The sequence below is a fragment of the Lissotriton helveticus genome, chromosome 6, assembly GCF_964261635.1.
Source record: "Lissotriton helveticus chromosome 6, aLisHel1.1, whole genome shotgun sequence".
Classification (NCBI taxonomy): domain Eukaryota; kingdom Metazoa; phylum Chordata; class Amphibia; order Caudata; family Salamandridae; genus Lissotriton; species Lissotriton helveticus.
Window position 1 is genome coordinate 1,821,782,637 of NC_136067.1, and position 22,690 is coordinate 1,821,805,326.

Genomic DNA, 22,690 nt, shown 5'->3' on the forward strand with positions numbered 1-22,690 from the left:
CTAGTGTATCAGGTCGCAGCCTCCATGTTGGGACCGCAGATCTCGCCTGTTGCCACTGCACTAGCAAGGGGTTATGATCTGAAATGGTCCTGGCTAGGTACTCCGTATGTGTTATCATGGCAGCCAGGAGGTCACTACAGAGGACGGCGTCTATTCTAACATGTAACACATGTAACGCTGAGAAAAAGGAATAATCTCTAATATCAGGATGTTGCTCCCTCCATACATCTACGAGGCCCCACCTCTCCTGCCAATCTTTCCTGTGCGCCGCCACCCTGCGCACTGGGGAGTCGGCCAATGGTGGATGCGACCTGTCAAGCGCCACATCAATGATCGAATTGAAGTCCCCGCCCAGGATGATGGGGCCTGTCAGAAAGTATGCCAGCGAACCCGTTAGGCCATCGAAAAAACGGGCCTGGTCAGCATTGGGGGCGTATACACTACATAAGACCACATCCCGGCCATATAGCCTCCCCTCCACCACCACATATCGACCCTCAGGGTCTACTAGCTGGTTCGTTGCCTGGAATGGGACCCTCGCTCTCACCCATATCAACACCCCCCTGGCAAACGCTGGGTACGTGGTTCCAAACACTTGACCCCGCCACCTCCTCTGCAGCGCAGTGCATTCCTGCTTGGTTAAATGAGTTTCTTGCAACAGTGCAATTTGGACCACTCACCTCACCAAGTAGGCGTGCACCTTGTGTCGTCTCGACATCGTTCTCAGTCCACGGACATTCCATGTTAGGCATTTTAAATTAGGTAACGTCCCCATAGCAGCCATCTCCCAACCATTTCAATATCAACAATTCGGTACCCACATCATTGCAGTATGATCCCCCTATCAGAACACCCCAACAAACACCACAACCCCCTCTCCCCAGGACAGGACCCAATAACACAACATCAGCCCCCATCCAAACCTGTAACACTGCACACATTTCACTAATCTGTGGTCGCCACCACAGAAAGCCTTAAAGGCAACAAGAGGGTGAGTCAGAGCCGACCCAGGGCAGGCAAGGCCCTCCGCCCCGCGCCCAAGATCCCATTGTGCTGTCGCAGCACTATACCTGCCAACCGGCCAATCATCAGGGCAAGTTGCTCCAACCGATACAGCTGCGTGCTGGAAATAACAGAGACACCACATGTATCGCATTTGGTTTCATTATAGATGAACATTGAAAGTACAATAGTGAAAGAAACAGGAAACAAGCATTGGCCGTGCGGCCGTAAAAGTAAAGCTGCGCGGCCGCAAAATAAAATAAAAAATAGAAAAACGCAAGTGGTGACGCGAGTGGTGCGCACGTGCGTCACCGCAAGTGCTACCTTGCCGGCCACCAGCTTGCTATTGAGCGCATGCGCGCGCGCTCTTATGCGCGTGATAGTAAGCTGGTTGCCAGGAAAGTAGCACTTTTCAAAGCAGCTACTAAATGTCTCGGCCAGACCAGCAAATGCGCTGGATCAGACCCGAGACCTAAAAAGGTGGGACAAAGAGGAAGCATTTTTAAACGACAATCGAAGAGACGAATAAAAAGGCAATGGGTGGGCTGTATGCCCACAGAGTGAATATAGCATGTCTCAAAGAGACAGCACATGCGCTGCCAAGGCCTGACCTAACAATACACTGTACAAAATACTTTTACAATTCTGTGCTGTCAAAACTAAAAATGACCTTGATAAAAAAAGAAATAGCACTAGTTTGTCTGGAAAAAATGCTGTGTAATGCAGCTGGACGAGAGAGACTGCAGCTCACTCATATGACACGCTGACGTGATTGTGACTAGAAAGGCTGTTTTCAGGGTCAAGAGATGTAGTGGACAGCTGTGCATTGGTTCAAATGGGGTGCAAATTAGAAAAGTGGGAACCAAATTAATTTCCCACTGTAGTATCACAAAGGGCTTTGGCAGAAACATGTATTGCAAACCTTTAAGAAACCCCATCAAAGCGGGTGATTTAAACAAAGAAGGCTGATCTGGCAACCTCACAAATGCCAAAAGAGCCCAAAAATAGGATACTTATCTCCAGTAATGCTCTTTCTGATGGATACTCTAACAGTGCCCAAACGTAACTCCTTCCTGGTCCAACGACAAAATAAACACTTAAGAGAGCTTAGCTTGTAGCAGGTCACAATCTGATGGATGCTGCACCATACCACAAACTTCTATCGCATCTGGCTTACATCGATTTCATAGATGGGCGGCTGGTAACCAGAATAACATCAATGACCTCTGGAGGTATGATGAAGGAGACTGGCTGCCCCGGTTCAATCTCTATACATGAAGGTGTAAATTGAGGAGGCCCAGGTGCATGACACTCCCCTGCTATTGCAACTGTAGATCCTATTGAAGTAGCAGCTTGTTTGAAGGACATGCCCAGAAGCCCTGGATACCACACCCTTCTGGCCAATCCAGAGCCACTATGATGACTCGCGCCTAGTCCCTCTTGATCATCGTCAGAACTCAAGCCAAAAGGGGTAGAGGTGGAAAACCATATAGAAGTCCTGAGCTCCACTCTAGACAGAATGTGTCTCTGAGAAAGAACCTTTATGAGAATTCTATCATTACGTCATCAAGTTATTCTCTGTAGGGATGAATTCAACAATTATTTAGTCTCCAATAATCTCATCTTATAGGACAAGCCATATTACTTAGCCAACAAAGTTAATTTAGCATATATCCTTGAATAAAAACATTGTTCACTTCAAATAAATGTTATCCTTGTTGTATTCAACCGATAAATCCAATCAAAGTTCAGATACACTTTATCCGTGTCATACAGTCTTAATATCAAGGCGTCCACATGTTAGATTTGTTGCATGATTCAGCCTATTAATAGCACAATGTTGAGACCTAAAGGAGTGTAAGTGTACCATTTATGGTGCATTAATTAACTTCAGGTGTAAATCTGTGTTGTTTTTTTTTTGCATTTACAAGTTGTGCTCCGATGAGTAAATGTATTTCGGGCTTCTACAGGACATACAACAAGAGTCTGTGTCACTGAAAGCAAAGTGAATCCTTTGTCCAGCATTTGGCTGCAGGCATTGAAGAAACAATATTGTATTTGCGGGGCACCCCTGGACAAAAAATGGTCGGCACTATGTGCCTGGGGTTCAGTGGCTACACAACTGCTGGGGTGGACTCACCTTCCCCTCCAGAGAATGCATTATTTCAGAGTCAAACGATAAATCAAAAGCATGTGCATGAGCTGGATTAGTCTGTCTCACTGTGCGTTAATCAAGCAGCAGTGACGACTCGTGTAGCTTCATGGGAACTCCAGCGCGCAGAAGTGCTGACGATCAAGTTACTTACATTCGATAACTCATTATCTGGTGGAGACAATATCTAGCTGAAGATTCCTTACCTTTAAATTTCCCAGGCTGGATCTGGAAACTTTTGCGTGAGCAGTACTCCTGCACATTGTGTGGCTCCGTTCGGCTTTGCGTGACGTCACCTATATAGGTGCCATCCAGGTGCACAGACATCAGTTACTTTTCCACGCCAGAAGCGCAGACCCATGAAGTGAACTGACTTCTGTGTGTCACAACCAGGGCCCTGAAAAGGGAGCAACCCTAGCTCTAACAAATGAGTCCACAGTGCAGGGAGGCATGGGTGAGCCTGTAAGGAATCTGCAGCTCGATACTGTCTCTACCAGATGCGTTACCGAAGTTAAGTAACTTGTTCATCTGACCGAGACTTCTAGCTGCAGATTCCTTACCTTTCAATTAGATACCCAAGCCATACTATCCTGGCGGTGGGCTGTGGACAGATTTTCACACTAAAAAGTCCTGCAGGACCGAACAGGCGGAATGCCAGTCTCTACGGACCGAACTGTCCAGGTAGCAGTACTTGGCAAAAGTGAGCAGAGACACCTATGTCGCTGCCTGGCAGATGTCCAGGACTGAGACACCCCGAGCCAACGCCGTGGTCGCAGCCTTCCCTCTGGTGGAATGAGCTCTAAAGCCCTCAGGGGTGCTTTTTAGCCAAGCCATAGCAGATTTTAATCCAAGGACCTCTGTCGCCCTCTTTACCACAATGGCATAAGAAGCTCCCTCCTCTGTAGCCACACTAGGTGGTGAGAGCATACCAGTATCTGAGAATGTGTCAAGTCCCGGTTTCCCTAAGATCCTCCTACCAGTCCATCCGCTCCAATGAAATGTCCAGTTGATGTTCTAGAGGGTTCTAAGACCCCTCTCAATCCTCACCTATGCCTGAAACTTCATCAAAACGACCAGGCAACGACGTAGAGCCCCTAGCGATGCTGATTCGACTCTGAGTCGTTTGTGTAAGGATGGGACTGTCACCGCCAACACCGACTTCGGGTCAGACACCAGGGAAGGTTGCATTGGTATGACCGGGGTCCAACCAGAGTCCAACCGGAATCTGATCCATGAGACTCCACCGGTGCCGTGGCCGGAGCCAACGGCATTAAACCCGATGGGCCCCTTCCGACGCCACAGCGCCCGTAGGTTCACCAGACGGGTCAGCCTGCTCAAATACGTGGTGCATGGCCTTGTAAAATTGCTTTATTTGCTATGGGGTCGCTACAGCTCCCGGAAATGGGGGGAGGCGCGAAGTCGAAGCTGGCTCCGCAGAACCGTCCCTAGAGTGTCGGTGCTCCTTACCTCTCTTGACAACGGACGACAGACGAGGCAAAGGCGAAGTACACTTGGACGACTTCTTCTTGTGCCTCTTCCCTGAGTGCCCGAGGACCTCGAGTGGGAAGAAGAGGACTTGGAGCTCCTGGAGCAATCCAATGACCACCTCCCCTTCGATCGGGAAAACCGCAGAGGCTCGCTAGCCGATGTAGACTGCCGGGCCGCAAGGAGCTTCATAGATCACGCCCGCAAGACCTTTGGAGCCATGGCCTGACTGTTCCAGCACAACTTTGTATTATGCTAGAGGTACCATAGGCATATGAGGTAGGGGTCTGTTACCAACATGGCACAGTGACAGGCGGCAAACAGTTTTAACCCTATACCTCAAAGTGACATGACCTTAACACACAGAAAGAAGTTGAAAAAAAGCAGTCAAAAAAGAGACAGTGGGATAGCTCTAATTCGGATCAGCGCTTAACTGGCACGGAAAGAAAAGAACTGACGTCCGCGCGCCTGAGTGGCACATATATAGGTGACTGCATCGTCATAACCGACGCCAACGACTATATCACACGGAGTCGAAGTGAGCTACCGACACGCAGGGGTACTGCTCACGCAAAAGTTTCCGGATTCAGCCTGATGCCTGGTAAATTCAAAGGCGAGGAATCTACAGCTAGAAGTCTCTATCAGATATTGGATGTTCTCGGCAGTGGTGAGAAAATCGAGTTGGGGATTTCCCCATTGACAAAAGATGCACTGGGACATCTCAGAGTGTAACTGACATTCGTGATACGTTGGGCATCGCCAGCTCAGTTCATCCACTCTGGCATTTAAAGATTTCGCCAGGTGGTGTCTGAGCAGTGAAATGGCCTCTGCCTCCTAGAACAGGACCCAGGACCCTACCCCACTCTGCTAGTTGCAATAACACACAGTAATGATGTTGTCTGTAAGGACCTAAACCAGCCTACCTGTCTTGCGGGTCAAGGGCAGACAAGACCTGAGCAAGTGTGACTATCTTGAACGTTCCGAAGGTCTCAGATAGGACCCAGGCCGTCGTCCTTCTTAGGAACCAAAAAATAGTGGGAATAACAACCACAACCTACTTCTGGCGTTGGAACGCGCTCGATGGCCCCCTTGGCCAAGAGGGCCGTAACTTCCTGCTGGAGAAGTGTCAAGTGATCACCGACATGCAGTGGTAATGTGGTGGCATGGCTGGAGAGGTAGTCTCGAAGGGGAGGGAGTAGCCCCTTCGGACCAGTTGCAGAACCCACCTGTCTGATGTGATGGTGCGCCAGTGGTAGAGGTGATGCTGAATCCTGCCACCCACTGGCATCTGGTGGGTCTGAAACACTGGACTAGGAAGGTTTGGAGGCAGTAGCTGCAGGGGGGGGGGGTGGACTGACCCGCACGCTGGCCCCGTGACCCGCCTCTGTGGGTCCCACGTCCGCCCTGAGACTGTTGCTGCGCAGGCCTGTGGCTTTGAATCAAACGTGCTTGTGCGCCCCTTCCTTGACCACGGAAGGAGCGAAAAGCAGAAGTGGAAGGAGTGCGTGTGACCGAAAGGCCTAAGGACTTGGCAATAGCCCATGAGTCCATAAAACATTCCAAAACACAGTCTGCTTTATCCCGAGACAGGCAAGTGCCATCAAAGTGCATGCCTATCAACGTGTTCTGGACATACCCAGAAAAGCCAGTCGTCCTCAGCCAGGCATGACGGCATAGCGCCACTGTTGTTGAAATCGCCCTGTCCATCGAGTCAGCAGTGTCAAGACCACAACAGATGGTGAACTTGGCTGCTTCTCTCCCCTCAGCAATAGCTTGGGAAAGGATTGTCCTAGCCTCCACCGGACACTGAGGCAGCACTTGCGCCACCATATCCCACACAGAATAGGAATAACGGCCCAAGAGACATGCGGTGTTCACAGACCGCAGGCCTGGACTGACGGAAGAGAAAATCTTCTTCCCAAATTGCTCCAGTTTATTGGATTCCCTGTCCGGAGGTGCGGAAGGGAATGCGCTTGGGGACGCAGAGGTTTGGTACTACCAAACTCTCGGGAGTGGGGTGTTGGGAGAGGAAAACGGGGTCGCCCGGTGCCGGACGATGGCATCGGGCGACATTCTTGTCCACAGGAGCCCCTGTGTTGGGCCTGGACCAGGTGCTCAAGAGAACGTCTGAGAGTGTATTGTTGTAGGGCAGCAGCGGCTCCGTAGTAGCAGAAGCTGGCCGAAGCACCTCTGTCAGGAGGTTAGTCCTGACAGCCACAGTAGGGAGCTCGAGGTGGAGAGCCTAAGCTGCCCTACGCAACACCATAGAATATGATCCACCCTCCTTGGTAGCCACGGTAGAAGGAGACAGTGCACCAGGTTCCGGAGCATAATCCTGGTCACCTGCATCCTCCGGATCCTCATCCCGGTCCGGGTCTAACTCGCATTCGGCTGCGAGAGGGTCCTCAGACCCATCCCAGTCCTCCCCGTTCTCCATAGCCTGTGGAACATACGGAGGTGGGTGGACAAAGGTAAAGAAATTCCCAAACGGCGTCTGAATCGACGCCAGTCGACACCCTTCCGGCACCTGTCCCATGCCGGGGAGGGAGCCGGGGTCGGTGTCTGCCGGGTCTGCGGTGGCGCCGGCGGGGCAGTCGACGTTGATGCCGGTGGAGGTCGCACCGGGCCAACCAGCATGGACGGGGATCCAAGCCTGGATCCACGGGGGTCCCTCGGCGTCGATGCAGGAGTTGTTGACGACGTCGGGCCGGACACGTCTTAGAACAAGGACCCCCAGCCGGGCTCGAGGGGCCCGAAGGCGCACCGGCGGGGCCGGATGGTCCAACGACATGTGCCATGGCTGACAGGAACTCCTGCAGCTGGGCCGGAGTCGCCGATGGACCCGGAAAGGGCGGGTAAGCCATCGGCAACTGTGTAGGCTCTGCCGGAGCCGCAGGGGTGGCGCCACTAGCACCCTTAGCCGCATCCCATGACTGGCTAGGGGAAGGCGAAGAGCGACGGTGCTTCTTCGACTTCTTATGCTTCGCTTAAACCGACTCTGAGTGCAAAGACTTCGAATGATGGTGATGGCTCCGCGGCCGGTCCCTTGACCTCCCTCTGGACCGGGACCTTGAACGGCACTGAACCGACTCCCGGGCCTCCAGCCACTTTCAGGACCGCTAACGCAAAGTTTTCGGAAGTCATGGCCTGGCAGTGGGGGCACGACTTGGAGTCTTGGTCGCGCCCCAGGCAGTTGAGACACTCACGGTGCGGGTCCGTCACCGACATCGTGCGGGAACAGGCTGCGCAGGACTTAAAACAGGGCATCCCTATGCACCTGTTAGCTTGATATATACTTGAAAACAGAGACAAAAAGTCCCAAAAAACTCATTCAAAAAATGACTGTGGGTACTCCGCTCTCGGGATCTGCGCTTGCTGGCGCGGAAAAAGAAAGAACTGACGTCAGCGCGTGTCAGCGCGTGTGGACGCGTCTAAGTAGCTCCAGCGGCATCATATCGGAGACTACGATGCCAGCGACATACGCGGAGCCATACGACAACGCCTAACGAGGCACAGGGGTACTGCTGACGAAAAAACTTTCCGGATCCAGTCTGACGCCTGGGGATATTCTAAGGTAAGGAATCTAACGCGTCTCTTTCAGATACCACAATGAGCTCTGGGTAAGGGAGGGAGAGTGATCTTTTGCTGGTCCAATTGAGGTCAATTGCAGATCTTTTGCAGTTTACTCCAAAACCTGGGTGGAATCGGACAGTTTCCCTAGTGGGTGGAATCGGACAGTTTCCCTAGTGACTGGGCCCATTAAGACTCCCCCGCAAAGCCCAGATAAGTCATCTGACATGGTCAACGATCAGGAAGCCAATAGGGCAAAAATCCCTAGACTTACCCTCATTGAGACATAGGAGGCTGAAAAATGTACATCATAGCCCGAAAATCCTGGACTCGTTGACCCAGAAGGAGGCCCAATAACACAACCTATACCTGATTGCTCAGGTTAAAGGAAGCGCCTTAAAAGGAGTCAGGCGTGGCTTCGACCCGATGATAATTATCCTAAGGAACTCAGCATGGTAGCTGTTGCCTGGAGGTGAAAGACGACTGACTGTGCCAAGCCTGCCTTTAAAAGCCAGTTGTTGAGGTAGGGAAAGACTGGTATGCCCAACTTCCGAAGATATGATGTGACCACCGCCATCACTTTTGGTTGCACTCTAGAAGCAGTGTGAGGCCGAAGGGGAGCACAGCAAACTGAAAATGCTCCTGGCTGATCTTGAACCTCAAGTTATTTCTGCAGGCCAGGAGCATGGAAATTGGCATTCTACAGGTCCAACAGTATCGTCCAGGCTCCTGGAATAGGCATCGTCCAAAGGCATGCTCATGAGTGACACCTGAACATCACCCGAGCAGCCCACTGAACTCATCTATGTGTGGCAACAGTTTGGATCTTATAAAATATCCTGCAGAGTCTTGGCTTTCTTGAGTAGTCCTTTGAGACTACCAGCAAGCTCATAGTACACGAGAGTCCCTATCCTGCAAGCAGCTGGCATTGACTGGACAAGGGGGAGGCTCTCTGTCTCTCAGAAGTAGGTTGTTGCGTCCCCATGAGACGGTCAGTCAGGGCTTCGTTGAAGGGCAACAAGTGCTCAGATGAAGCATGCCTAGTATTGAAAAGGTATGAGAGGATGTTGGTTTTCACCTCAAAAGGAAAAGCCTGTAAGTCCACAACTTCAGCTGCTTGTCTGATGACTACAGCATATGCGTATGTCTCTACCGTTAAAAGGTTAGGGGGAGAACCAAGTAGAGTGTCAGGGGAAGCGTCAAATCCACTAACTTCTTGTACGACTAAATATAAATTGTCATCATCATATTGTTGGGAAACCCATCCCCATCATCACCAAAAGCTGGTTGACTTTGGGCAGAGTCCACTTTAAAAAGTTGTTGGAGTTCTGGAGGGCAGGTCCTAGGTAAAGTAACTGTTTTGTCAGAATCAGAATGATCAGACGGGCCAGGTGCGTCAGAATGGTTCTAGGACGTGATCTCGGTGGAGGTTGAGAAGATTTTAGTGCTTGTCGGACAGGACAATAGGAACACTGTCCTCCTCCGTCATCAAGGCTGGCATCAATTTGTAGCAGGAGCCGACTGAACTCTTGGCGCCAGGTGTGGAGTCCGCGCTAGAGTGGGCGCTAAACCCAAAATGGGTTCAGGAAGGATAGACCAGCACAGGACAACTTGGCAGGTGGTAATTCAACTGGAGATCTCTGCAAATCCGTGGGGTCTGAAGGCATGCCAGCGGGAGCCAAAAGGGAGTCAAAGATTTGCAACATGGCTTCCTTAAAAGCCTTAATCCCTAGCGACTTTGCAGAGAGCCCCGGAAATTCTAGATGTATCAGGTTTAGCTGTGGAATCGGTTCCTTGCCAGGGGACCTGGAGCAAGACCGGAGGGCACCTTGACATCTTTACGACTTCCTAGACAGAGAGTGGCAAGACTGTGACAAGTACTGCTTGGCCTTTCATGTGCTTCTTCTTCGACTTACCATCTTACTCTTATGAGAACAAGTCCGCACCTTCAACTTCTGTTTGATGCATTTGCACTGCTCCCATGAATCAATCTGAGGACACCAACTTAATTTTTAACTGCCAATTTCAATTTTCTTCACATTTATAGAACGTTTTAACATTTTCAATTTTACATTTTGCTTGTTTATTTACATGCACTTTATTAATCTGTTAATATTATTTAATGAGTGTGCAGTAAAAGAAATGGACGGATTTGGGGGAGCAGCACTATTTATTTATCTGTGGCATAACCTGTCAGTAACACGCAACACCTGAAACATAAAAAAGGGCCACTTGGCCTCATGACAGAAAGTACATTTTTTCATGAGTCCAACCTGCAGCTAGAGATTGGAATCAATGTAAAGCGACAAGAAGTGCTTTTGTTTCTGAATACAGAAATGTACAATGTTTTGCCATCTATAGGGGCAGACATTTCAATTAAATGAGGACAATCTCAGGCTAAACTACAATCAAAATGTTCCTGCATTTTCGATCATATTCACACTTAAAACAAACCATAATATACAACAAAGATTGCACCCACTTGTCTATCGCTTTGTGCCTGGATAATGGCAACACCCTCTGCTTTACGGTTCCCAGGGTACCTCAATGAGGAATGAGGTTCAGCACCCTGCTAAGGGTAGTAAAATAGAACCTCCGACTACCGCAGATTTGGCGACCTCCGATATAGTCGATACTGTTAATGGAGGTGTGTGCCTAAGTATGACAATAAGCCCCAGATCTGGAGTGAGAGTAAGCAGATCCCGGTAAACTCAGGAAGAGAAAAAGTCTGCTATTCACAATCTACGACTAAAGTACCAGTACCCAATGAAAATACACTCATGCCCCAAGAACATGTAACCCACACCACGCAGGGGGTCAGTCTAGCCGATATGATAAAGCCCTGTGTCACTCTGAGTCTAGCACCCTTTAAAGTACATAAAATTAACTATTTTAGTTAATAATAGTAAATCAGGCTTAGCAAGAGTTCCATGTGCTACACTGGAAAATAATACTTCTAATAGGGTGAAGTTACTGGAAAATAACACTCCTAATAGGGTGATATTAGTTTTGCATCTGTTACATGCTTCCAGGGGCACACACTATAGCCTTAATTGGAGTTTAATTTTGTAAATATTCTCAACTATTCCTGATGAACAAGTTACTTACCTTCGGTAACGATATATCTGTAAGAAACAGTAGTTAGTATTAGATTCCCTACCTTAGAATATCCCCAGGCGTCAGTCTGGATCCGGAAACTTTTGCGTAGCAGTACCCCTGCGCGTCGGTAGGCGTCGTCTGCAGGCGTCCCCTGCGGCTCCGCGTCCGTCGTCGGCGTCGTGCGCCGTGATGACGTCGCTGGAGTATATAGACGCCGCCTCCGCACGCTGACGTCAGTTCTTTGCACACAGCTTTTCCATGCCAGAACACGCAGAGCCATGTGAGAACCAACACTGGTGCCATTAGAAACTAGGGCCCTGAAAGGGATGTCCTTAACCCTAGGTATCAGTTCGCAGAACGGGGAGGATGGGTGGGGCGGTAAGGAATCTAATACTAACTACTGTTTCTTACAGATATATCGTTACCGAAGGTAAGTAACTTGTTCATCTGAAAGAAACAGGTTAGTATTAGATTCCCTACCTTAGAATAGATACCCCAGCAATACCAACCCCGGTGGTGGGTCTGCGAACCAATACAATCCTACACCAGAAAGTCCTGGAGGACCGAACGGCCAAAGAAGCCATCCCTCCGGACTTGACTGTCCAGGCAGTAGTGCCTCGCAAAGGTGTGCAGCGAGGCCCACGTAGCCACCTGGCAAATGTCCTGCAAAGGGACTCCCCGGTTCAGGGCAGTAGTAGCCGCCGTGGCCCGAGTGGAATGGGCTCTCAGCCCAACAGGAGGCTCCTTCTGAGCCAAAGAGTAGCACGGTTTGATGCACAGGACGACCCACCGAGAGATGGTCCGTTTCTGTACCGCCCTTCCCTTCTTCTCACCCACGTAGCCAACAAACAGTTGGTCATCCACCCGGAACTGGCGTGTGCGATCCATATAAAATGAAAGCGCACGTTTTGGGTCCAGACGATGGAGCCGCTCCTCATCTTTTGAAGGATGCGGAGGCGGGAAGAAGGAGGGTAAGGTGATGGACTGCCCGATGTGAAAAGCAGAAACTACTTTGGGCAGGAAAGAAGGTCTAGTCCTCAGAACCACCTTGTCTGGATGAATGGACATGAAAGGAGGTTTGACAGAAAGAGCCTGGAGCTCACTCACTCTCCTGGCAGAGGTGATAGCAACCAGGAAGGCCGTCTTTAAAGTCAGGAGACGGAGAGGACAGGAATGAAGCGGCTCAAAGGGAGCGCACATCAAGAAAGTCAGAACCAGGTTCAAGTCCCACTGAGGCATCACGAACGGAACAGGTGGATACATGTGCGTGATGCCCTTCAAGAATCTCGTTACAATAGGGGACTTGAACAAAGATGGCTGATCCGGTAGCCTCAAGAAGGCGGAAAGGGCAGAAAGGTAGCCCTTGATAGTGCCCAGAGCAGAGCCCTGCTGGGCAAGAGAGAGAAGAAAGAGGAGAACCTCGGAGAGAGGGGCAGAAAGGGGATCCACAGCCTTTGCTGTGCACCACGCCACAAATCTGTTCCACCGGCAGGCGTATACCGACTTTGTGGAGGGACGCCTGGCTGCCAGAATCACATTACAGACTTCAGGAGGCAAGTCAAATGGCCTCAACTGTCGCCGCTCAATCTCCACGCATGGAGGTGGAGACTGGACAGGTTCGGGTGGAGGACCGTCCCCTGCTGCTGCGACAGAAGGTCCTCCTGAAGGGGCAGGCGGATCGAGGGACCGACTGACATGCTGAGTAGCTCGGGATACCAGTACCTTCGAGCCCAGTCCGGAGCCACAAGGATAACTTGGGCCCGGTCGCGCCTGATCTTCTTCAGCACTCTGGGCAGAAGTGGTATAGGCGGAAAGGCGTACAACAGACCGCAACTCCACTCGCGCCGAAAGGCGTCGCCGTGCGAGTGCCGTCTTGGAAAACTCCAACGCGCAGAACTGATGACATTGCGCGTTCTCTTCTGTGGCGAATAGATCTAACCAAGGCTCTCCCCATTGCAGAAAGAGGCCTTTCGCCACGTCCGAGTTCAGACGCCATTCGTGATCCACCGAGCACAGACGGCTGAGTTTGTCCGCCCTGGCGTTCAGAGAACCTGCCAGGTGTTGAACCGTCAGAGTCACGCCCTGACGTTCCAGCCATTGCCAGAGACGCAGGGCCTCCTGGCAAAGGGTCCACGACCCCACTCCGCCCTGCTTGTTGCAGTACCACATGGCGGTGGTGTTGTCCGTGAACACCTGCACTACACTCCCGTTGACAAAGGGGAGGAATGCCTTCAGTGCTAGGCGAATCGCCCGCAGCTCCAACATGTTGATATGGAGCCGGGACTCCGCCGGAGACCAGATGCCTCTGATCTCCGCCTCTCCCAAGTGGCCTCCCCAGCCCTGGAGGGACGCGTCCGTCACAACTACGTGCTCCGGTTGGGGAAGGGAGAGGGATCTGCCTCTGACCCAATCGCGGTCCGTAAGCCACCACTGCAACTGTCTCGCAGCGCCCTCCGAGATCAGGACATGGTCGGATAGGATGCTGGGCCCACTGAAACTTCAGGTCCCACTGCAGAGCCCGCATCCGCCACCGGGCGTGATGCACCAGAAGGATGCAGGAAGCCATCAGCCCCAGCATCAACCTGACCGAAACCCGGGATAACGGCTGAAAGATGGGAATCAAAGCCTGTATATCCCGGACCCGCCGTTCCGGAGGATAAACCCGAAACTGCGCCGAGTCGAGAACCGCTCCGATGAAAAGGAGCTTTTGAGAGGGACACAGGTGTGATTTCGGCACATTGATGGAAAACCCCAGCTCGTGCAGGAGGTCTGCCGTCATCTGAAGGTGGTGGACGACTGTCTGGGGCGAGCCCGCCTTCAACAACCAGTCGTCGAGGTAGGGGAAGACTGAAACCCCTAACCGGCGTAGATGAGCTGCGACCACCGCCATCACTTTCGTGAACACCCGTGGGGCGCTGGTAAGGCCGAATGGGAGCACGATAAACTGAAAGTGCTCGTGGCCTACCGTGAACCGCAGGTAACGCCGGTGGGCCGGCAGGACGGGGATGTGAATACACGCATCCTGCAAGTCCAACGCCACCATCCAGTCTTGCGGGTCTAGAGCAGCCAAGACCTGAGCCAAAGTCAACATCTTGAACTTCTCCTTCCGGAGGAAGCCGTTGACGTTCCGTAGATCCAAGATAGGACGCAGGCCCCCCTTTTCCTTCTTGGGTACCAGAAAGTAGTGGGAATAGCAACCACACCCTACTTCTGGCCCAGGAACGCGCTCGATGGCCCCCTTGGCCAAGAGGGCCGTAACTTCCTCCTGCAGAAGTGTCAAGTGGTCCCTCGACACACGGTGGTTCTGCTGTGGCATGGCTGGAGGAGTGGTCTCGAAGGGGAGGGAGTAGCCCCTTCGGACGAGCTGCAGCACCCACCTGTCCGATGTGATAGTGCGCCAGCGGGAGTGGTGATGGCGAACCCTGCCACCCACTGGCGTCACATGGGCCTGAAAGCTCGGACTAGGAGGATTTGGAGGCTGATGCTGCGGGGGGAGGTGTGGTCTGACCCCGCCGTTGTCCCCGACCGCCTCCACGGCGGAATCCACGGCCGCCACCTCGTTGAGAAGTATTCTGCGGTGCGTGGCTGGCAGCACGTGTGGGACCGCCCCTTCCGTGGCCACGAAAGGAGCGAAACGAACCCGTTTGCTGGCGCTGGGTCGAGAGACCCAAGGACTTAGCCGTGACCCTGGAGTCCTTGAAGCGCTCAAGCGCGTGGTCCGCTTTGTCGCCAAACAGGCGACTGCCATCGAACGGCATGTCCATCAAAGTATTTTGGACATCCGTCGAAAAGTTGGCGGATCTCAGCCAGGCGTGGCGACGAATCGCCACCGTCGTGGACGTCGCTCTGCCCAGCGAGTCGGTCGTATCAAGGCCACACCTGATGGAATATCTCCCCGCGTCTCGGCCTTCAATCATAGCCTGGCCGAGCTTGTCCCGTACCTCCTGCGGGCATTGCGGCAGACACTCCGCGACCGTATCCCACAGAGAGTGGGTGTAGCGGCCCAAGAGGCTTGCGGTGTTGCAAGACCGCAGTCCCAGACTCAGGGACGAGAAGACCTTCTTGCCATACTGGTCGTACCTCTTTGATTCCCGGTCAGGCGGGGCCGACGGGAATGCGGTTTGGGAAGTGGAGGCCTGGATCACCAGACTTTCAGGGGTGGGATGGGTGGACAGGAACTTAGGGTCGTCCGGACACGAACGGTGGCGTCTGGCCACGTTCCTATCAACAGGCGAACCTGAAGCGGGCCTGGACCACGTGCCCAAAAGAACGTATGTCAAGGCTTCATTGAACGGCAGCAGAGGCTCCTGTGGGCATGACTGCAGTTTGAAGACCTCGGTGAGGATGTTAGGCCTCACTTTAGCGACGGGGAGCTCAAGGCGTAAAGCCTTGGCAGCCCTCATCAATACCACTGAATAAGCAGCCCCAGCCTCCGAAGCCACAGTAGGAGGCGAGACAAAACCAGGGTTAGGAGAATCATCCAGACCACTGGCCTCACCCAAGTCACCTGTCCAGTCCACGTCGTACTGACACTCGCGTGACAGAGGGTCCTCAGACCCCTCCCAACCCTCTCCATAATCTTCATCCTCACCATATTCTGAGTCAACGATGTAGACCGGCTCCACGGGGCCAATGGGCCCCATCAGCGCCGGACTCGGCGTCGGGCGACGCCGGTCCGACTCCGCGTCCGGAGTAGGAGAGGGAGTGGGGGCGGCGCCGCCCGGAGCCGGCGCCGGAGCCCCGACGCCGGCCGGAGCCGGCGACGGAGTTGCGGCGCCGCGCGGAGGCGGCACCATGGGTTGCCCCGATGGAATCGGCGCCGGAGAGGCCAGAGGACCAGCCGGCGTCGACCCCGAAGGGCCCAGCGGCGCTGGGGCCGGAGCCGCCGGCGGCGTCGGGGCCGGAGCACCCGAACCACTCGGGCCCCCGGACGGGACCACCGGGCCCGCAGGCGCCGTAGGCCCCGTCGGAGGAGACAGCGCCCTCATGGCCATGAGGAACTCCTCTATCTCCTCGCGCGACGCGCCTTGCCCAGGGACCGACGGGTATGGGGTAGGCAGCGTCGGCGACCCACGCGGGGCCGCGAGGGTGGGGCTACCCGAACCCCCGGCCGCATCGCGCGAGCGTCGGGGGGGAGTCCGGGGTGCGATGACGACGCCCCGACTTCTTGTGTTTCTTACCGGAGGAATGGTGACGACTTCCGGAGCTCTCGTGGCGGCTCCGCGACCGTTCTCTCGACCGCTCCCTCGACCTCCGGCCGGACCGGGACCGCTCTCGACGCGGGGCCAACACCCGGAGCTCGAGAAGCTTGCGGGACCGCTCCCGTCTAGCCTTAGTCGTCAAGGCCCGGCAGTCGACGCAGGACTCCACGTCGTGGTCCGCGCCCAGGCACCGGAGGCAGAGTCGATGGTGGTCGGTGTTCCTATCAACAGGCGAACCTGAAGCGGGCCTGGACCACGTGCCCAAAAGAACGTATGTCAAGGCTTCATTGAACGGCAGCAGAGGCTCCTGTGGGCATGACTGCGGTTTGAAGACCTCGGTGAGGATGTTAGGCCTCACTTTAGCGACGGGGAGCTCAAGGCGTAAAGCCTTGGCAGCCCTCATCAACACCACTGAATAAGCAGCCCCAGCCTCCGAAGCCACAGTAGGAGGCGAGACAAAACCAGGGTTAGGAGAATCATCCAGACCACTGGCCTCACCCAAGTCACCTGTCCAGTCCACGTCGTACTGACACTCGCGTGACAGAGGGTCCTCAGACCCCTCCCAACCCTCTCCATAATCTTCATCCTCACCATATTCTGAGTCAACGATGTAGACCGGCTCCACGGGGCCAATGGGCCCCATCAGCGCCGGACTCGGCGTCGGGCGACGCCGGTCCGACTCCGCGTCCGGAGTAGGAGAGGGAGTGGGGGCGGCGCCGCCCGGAGCCGGCGCCGGAGCCCCGACGCCGGCCGGAGCCGGCGACGGAGTCGCGGCGCCGCGCGGAGGCGGCACCATGGGTTGCCCCGATGGAATCGGCGCCGGAGAGGCCAGAGGACCAGCCGGCGTCGACCCCGAAGGGCCCAGCGGCGCTGGGGCCGGAGCCGCCGGCGGCGTCGGGGCCGGAGCACCCGACGGCGTCGGGGCGGGAGCACCCGAACCACTCGGGCCCCCGGACGGGACCACCGGGCCCGCAGGCGCCGTAGGCCCCGTCGGAGGAGACAGCGCCCTCATGGCCATGAGGAACTCCGACGGGTATGGGGTAGGCAGCGTCGGCGACCCACGCGGGGCCGCGGGGGTGGGGCTACCCGAACCCCCGGCCGCATCGCGCGAGCGTCGGGGGGGGAGTCGGGGGTGCGATGACGACGCCCCGACTTCTTGTGTTTCTTACCGGAGGAATGGTGACGACTTCCGGAGCTCTCGTGGCGGCTCCGCGACCGTTCTCTCGACCGCTCCCTCGACCTCCGGCCGGACCGGGACCGCTCTCGACGCGGGGGCCGACACCCGGAGCTCGAGAAGCTTGCGGGACCGCTCCCGTCTAGCCTTAGTCGTCAAGGCCCGGCAGTCGACGCAGGACTCCACGTCGTGGTCCGCGCCCAGGCACCGGAGGCAGAGTCGATGGTGGTCGGTGACCGACATCGTGCGATCACACCAGTCACAGTTCTTAAAACCGGGCATCCTACCGGCACCTTAAGAGTTAGAGTTATCAAAAAACTTTGGTCAAAAGACCGGAGTACTGCTCTTCGGATCTGCGCTAACTGGCGCGGAAAAAATAAGAACTGACGTCAGCGCGCGGAGGCGGCGTCTATATACTCCAGCGACGTCATCACGGCGCACGACGCCGACGACGGACGCGGAGCCGCAGGGGACGCCTGCAGACGACGCCTACCGACGCGCAGGGGTACTGCTACGCAAAAGTTTCCGGATCCAGACTGACGCCTGGGGATATTCTAAGGTAGGGAATCTAATACTAACCTGTTTCTTTCAGATTTATCATTCATTAAAACCACTGATCTTTTGTCTGTACAGTTCAAACAACTACAACCCAACTCAACCAGGGAGTCCACTATAACAAAATGGTCTACTAATGAAATAGTGAACAAAATCTAAGATTTAAGGGCATATTTTAAGGAATATGGTACTAAGGTCGAGAATTGCATTCCTGTAAAATACCCCTCGATTTTAGAGGTATTAGCCCCAAATGTGGAGAACGATAGAATAAAGGTTGAAAGAAAAAAGTTAAATCCATTTTTTGAAGGTACAATCCAGGCTTGTTGATTACTAACACACAAACAGAAGCGCGTATCTGCAAACTGTTACCTAAAAACAACACGCAATTGGAGGATTGTTCTTGGCTTCCAGCCGCCCTTGCAAATGTGCATCAAGTTGAGGATAATTGAACTCTCTCTGTTGCAAATGATAAAGATGTGCAAATGAGAATATGTTCATGGAATGTGCATGGGCTTGGGCATCTATTATCTGATCCAGATATTTTTTTATTTTTAAACTTGTTTGCAATTCTAATATTCCAAGAAACGTGAAGAGAACAAGCAACACCTTTGTTTGGGTATAACGAGTATAGAGTCCGGCAATACACCCTAATAAATCAGGCCGTGCAAAGTGTGGACTTACATGCTATATTTCGGCAGAAATAAATTTAACAGCAGAAGTAGTTGACTTTCAACTGGACCGGTTACAATGCCTTGTACCGCAGTATAAAAGTTGTAGTTTGATAATACTTAATGTATATTTAAGTGCCAGGAAAAATAAGATCACCCAGTTGTATATCTTACGAGATATCTTAAGTACGTTCATAATTAGGCACTCAGAAGACATGTTTATAGTTTCTGGCGATTTCAAATTACATTTGATCGCCTTAAACCCCGGAAAAGGAAAAATAAATTGCACTGCAAAAGAGTGCTGTGACATAATGTACCAGTTTGGGTTTACCATGTTAAAAGAAAAATCTAGGTTCGTACCATCTTTTAAACACTCTAAACATGGTGCAATTATTGATTATACTTTTGTCTGTGAAAACTTAAGCCTAAATGTGATCGAATATAAGTTGTCCCTGCGCCTAGAGTGATCACAGTCCTCAGATAGTTATACTACAATTATCAATAAAATGAAACCCTATATTTAATGAGTTCCCAACATGGCCTATTCTGCAAATAATCTGGAAAGACTGGTTTGGCATACAGATACAAAAGAAGAAATATTACAGGTTGAAAAAGTAATAATAAAGGATAGTGACCAGTGTGAGGTGGGGGTAGGCTATTTGATTAATAAATGGAATTATATAACATCACCCCCGGTGGGCAAATTTTCAGCACCTAAGCATAAGAAAACTAATACTACAGTAAGATCTCCAAATAAATGGTTCACTTCTAAAATGTTTAAAAAAATCATTTAATAGAGCTGTGCGGTATGTCTATTCTCATAGACACCAGCCCTCTTACTGTGCCTACAAGGATAAAATGACAGCATCAAGACTATCATATAACCAAGAATTTTGGGTGGCTAAATCATATTATCGAACAGGGCTTTGGAATAGATTACTACATGCCTCCAAACAAAATAATGCAAAAATGGTATGGGAAATAATCAATGAATTAGAAAGGGGAGGCAGTAGTGCTTATTGCATTAATTAAAGGAAACTGAATGGGCAAATGTTTTTACTAATCTGTATGGCATGGTGGGTCAAGCTGCGAAAAAGCAAGATGGGTGCTTTAACTATGATAAAACTAGTAAACTAAATACTGAAACAGAGAGTGGTATGAGCCCTGGTACAAACAACTTTGTGAAATTTAGTGACAGTAGTCCTGAATTGAGGAAGGTCCTGGATTGTATAAATTGTAATGAAATAGCTATTCTTTTACGTTGCCTTCGTTCAAATGGTGCTCCTGGCCCTAATGGGCTGCCTAATGCTTTGTTCCGTGGCAATATTGATAAGTGGGCTGACATACTAACCCCATTGTTTAACGAGGCATTGGCATTGGAAACAGTGCCTGTATCATGGCAAAGTAGTATCCTACAGCCTATTTATAAAAGTGGCTGGGTTGATAACCCTACTAATTAGCAGTTAATTTCTTGAACTGATGTTGACGCTAAGGTCACGTCTATTGATAGATCTGGAAAAATGGGCCACACAGCAAGGTATACTTCCACTCAATGAAACAGGTTTTCGCAAGGGACAATAGACCACAACTAATTTGTTGGCCCTCACTCTATTAGCAAAAAAAAATATTATATACATTGCCTTTATAGATCTAAATGCAGCGTTTGACTCAGTCCCACGAAATTTACTATATAAAAAACTGGATGGCTGGCACATTCCACAGAACTTTATAGAGAGAATTCTTCTGTATAGCAACACCTGGGTCCAGGTCAGGCTGGCTGATGGTGGTACTCTATCACAAAAAATTCAAACCTATAATAGCTTAAAGCAATTATGAAAATTGGTCCAGCACAACTGAAGACAAATACTTGGAGGATAACTGAAGTTATAAAAACCTATAAATATCTAGGGATTTTATTTGATAATAAGAGTTTAATTTAGGAATAATTTTAAAGATTTGAGGGCAAAAACTGTAACCTAAATTCATGCCTTCAAATGTTTGCACAAATCATTGGGTTTCCAATCATATGATCTTGTCCTAAAAGTTATGAGAGCAAAGTTGCAACCGACTATTTCATATGAGTCACCCATCACTAGGGGGAAAGATGCGAACCCATCGGATTTATTAGCAATTAAGGCCTATAAATTGGCATTTAGGATGCCCAGGTCAGTGGGTCATCTGAAATAAGATTGGAATTTGGTCTCCAAAGACAGTGCTTGGTGTTGAATGGGGCATTTTTTAAATGGATGTTTTCCTCTGACCCTGTTTTCCTAGCGAACAATTGCTGGCTTGAAATAACTAAATCTGCCTATGCTGCTACCTGGAGATCTCATACCTTAAACTGTTTAAATGAAATCGGCCCTGCAGATTGGGCTCAATGATCTGAAAATGCCCAATTTTAAACTGATTCTAAAGAAACTAATCAAAGTTAAATCTTACATTGCGGATAAAACTGTGTTAGCAGCAACAAATCATGCATAGTCTGATTAATTCACACCAGTCTTTGCGCATCCAGCCATTCCTAAACGCCCACTTTTCGGCAATAATAAAAAAAAATCATTCTTAAAAATTAGATTGGAATTAAACCCAACTAAAGAGGGCACTCCGACATGGATTCAGCAGTGAACTAATACCAACTGTAGATTTTGTGGGTGGCCATGTGAATCTTTATTGCATATAGTATGTGTGTGTCCCAAATTGCTTGAAATACGTCGCATATTTTTTAAATCCTTATTTCTGAAGTATGGAGTAAGATAGGCACGCCAGGCTCTGATTCTATGTCTATCCGGCGAGTCGATTCCGCTGCTATGTCCACTGATAAAGTTTTTAGCTTTTGTTGAAAAATGTTTGGTATTGACTGGTTAAGGTACATCATAATCAAATTAACTGGTACCAAGAGAAATTTTGAATGCATGGATGCATTTTTTTGGGTTGCTTATTTGCACATTATGGCCTTGTAAAAGATTTAGCGTCTATGCTGCTATGGTAAACTACAAGAAATGTAAATAACAAATATTCCTTGTTTGCACATTGGAAGATATTTGGTTGGACAATTGAAGATATTGATGCATTTTGTTGGTCGCACAATGAAACTATTGCTTACCGCACGTTTGCACTTTAACACGCAATGATCCAGTATATGTTTTCATGGATTTTATAGTTAATCGTACAATGATTTATAAAGTTAATTGGACTTTAATGTATAAATATGAATGTAACTATAAACTGTTAAGGATAGGAGTGTAAGTGTTCTAAATAGAGGTTTCTAAATGGTTTTATAGCTATGGCCTGTAATTACAGATTTATACTTTTAAACAGGTATTTATTAACTGCAGGAATGTTTTTATTATACTGTCCTATAACTAAGATGTTTTAATTGCAATGATTTTTGTTAATCAAGCAAGAAAGAACTAATTAATTCACTCATTAGAGAATTGCAGACACATCACAATAGGACTACCGGATCGCTCTTAAATCTTTGTAGACATGATCCTGAATCATATTGCCTTTCCAAACGGGACTGCTGGACCATTTAGAAACGGATTCTATTTAACTGCTTATGCAGTAGCCGAAGTTCGGTTCACCGTAAAAGACTGGTTTTCCTTCAAATAACGCGTCACAAATATGTCTAGAAATGCTAATTTTGCTCGACAGGTGCCCAGTTCAAATACCCACAACCTAGTGAGCGAGAACCAGAGCAGGAGGCCGTGTGATCTCTTCTCTGCAGCCAGGACACGGCTCCAACTCCTGCTGTTCATCTAAACAAAACCCCATCATTTTAAAT

General features: G+C 50.8%; 1 protein-coding gene across 2 annotated transcripts in view; it reads right to left on the reverse strand.

Moving 5' to 3' along the window:
- The window catches only part of UBR2 (ubiquitin protein ligase E3 component n-recognin 2), a 1,610,484-nt gene that overhangs the window by 381,749 nt on the left and 1,206,045 nt on the right, over nt 1–22,690 (reverse strand). The window lies entirely within an intron of this gene.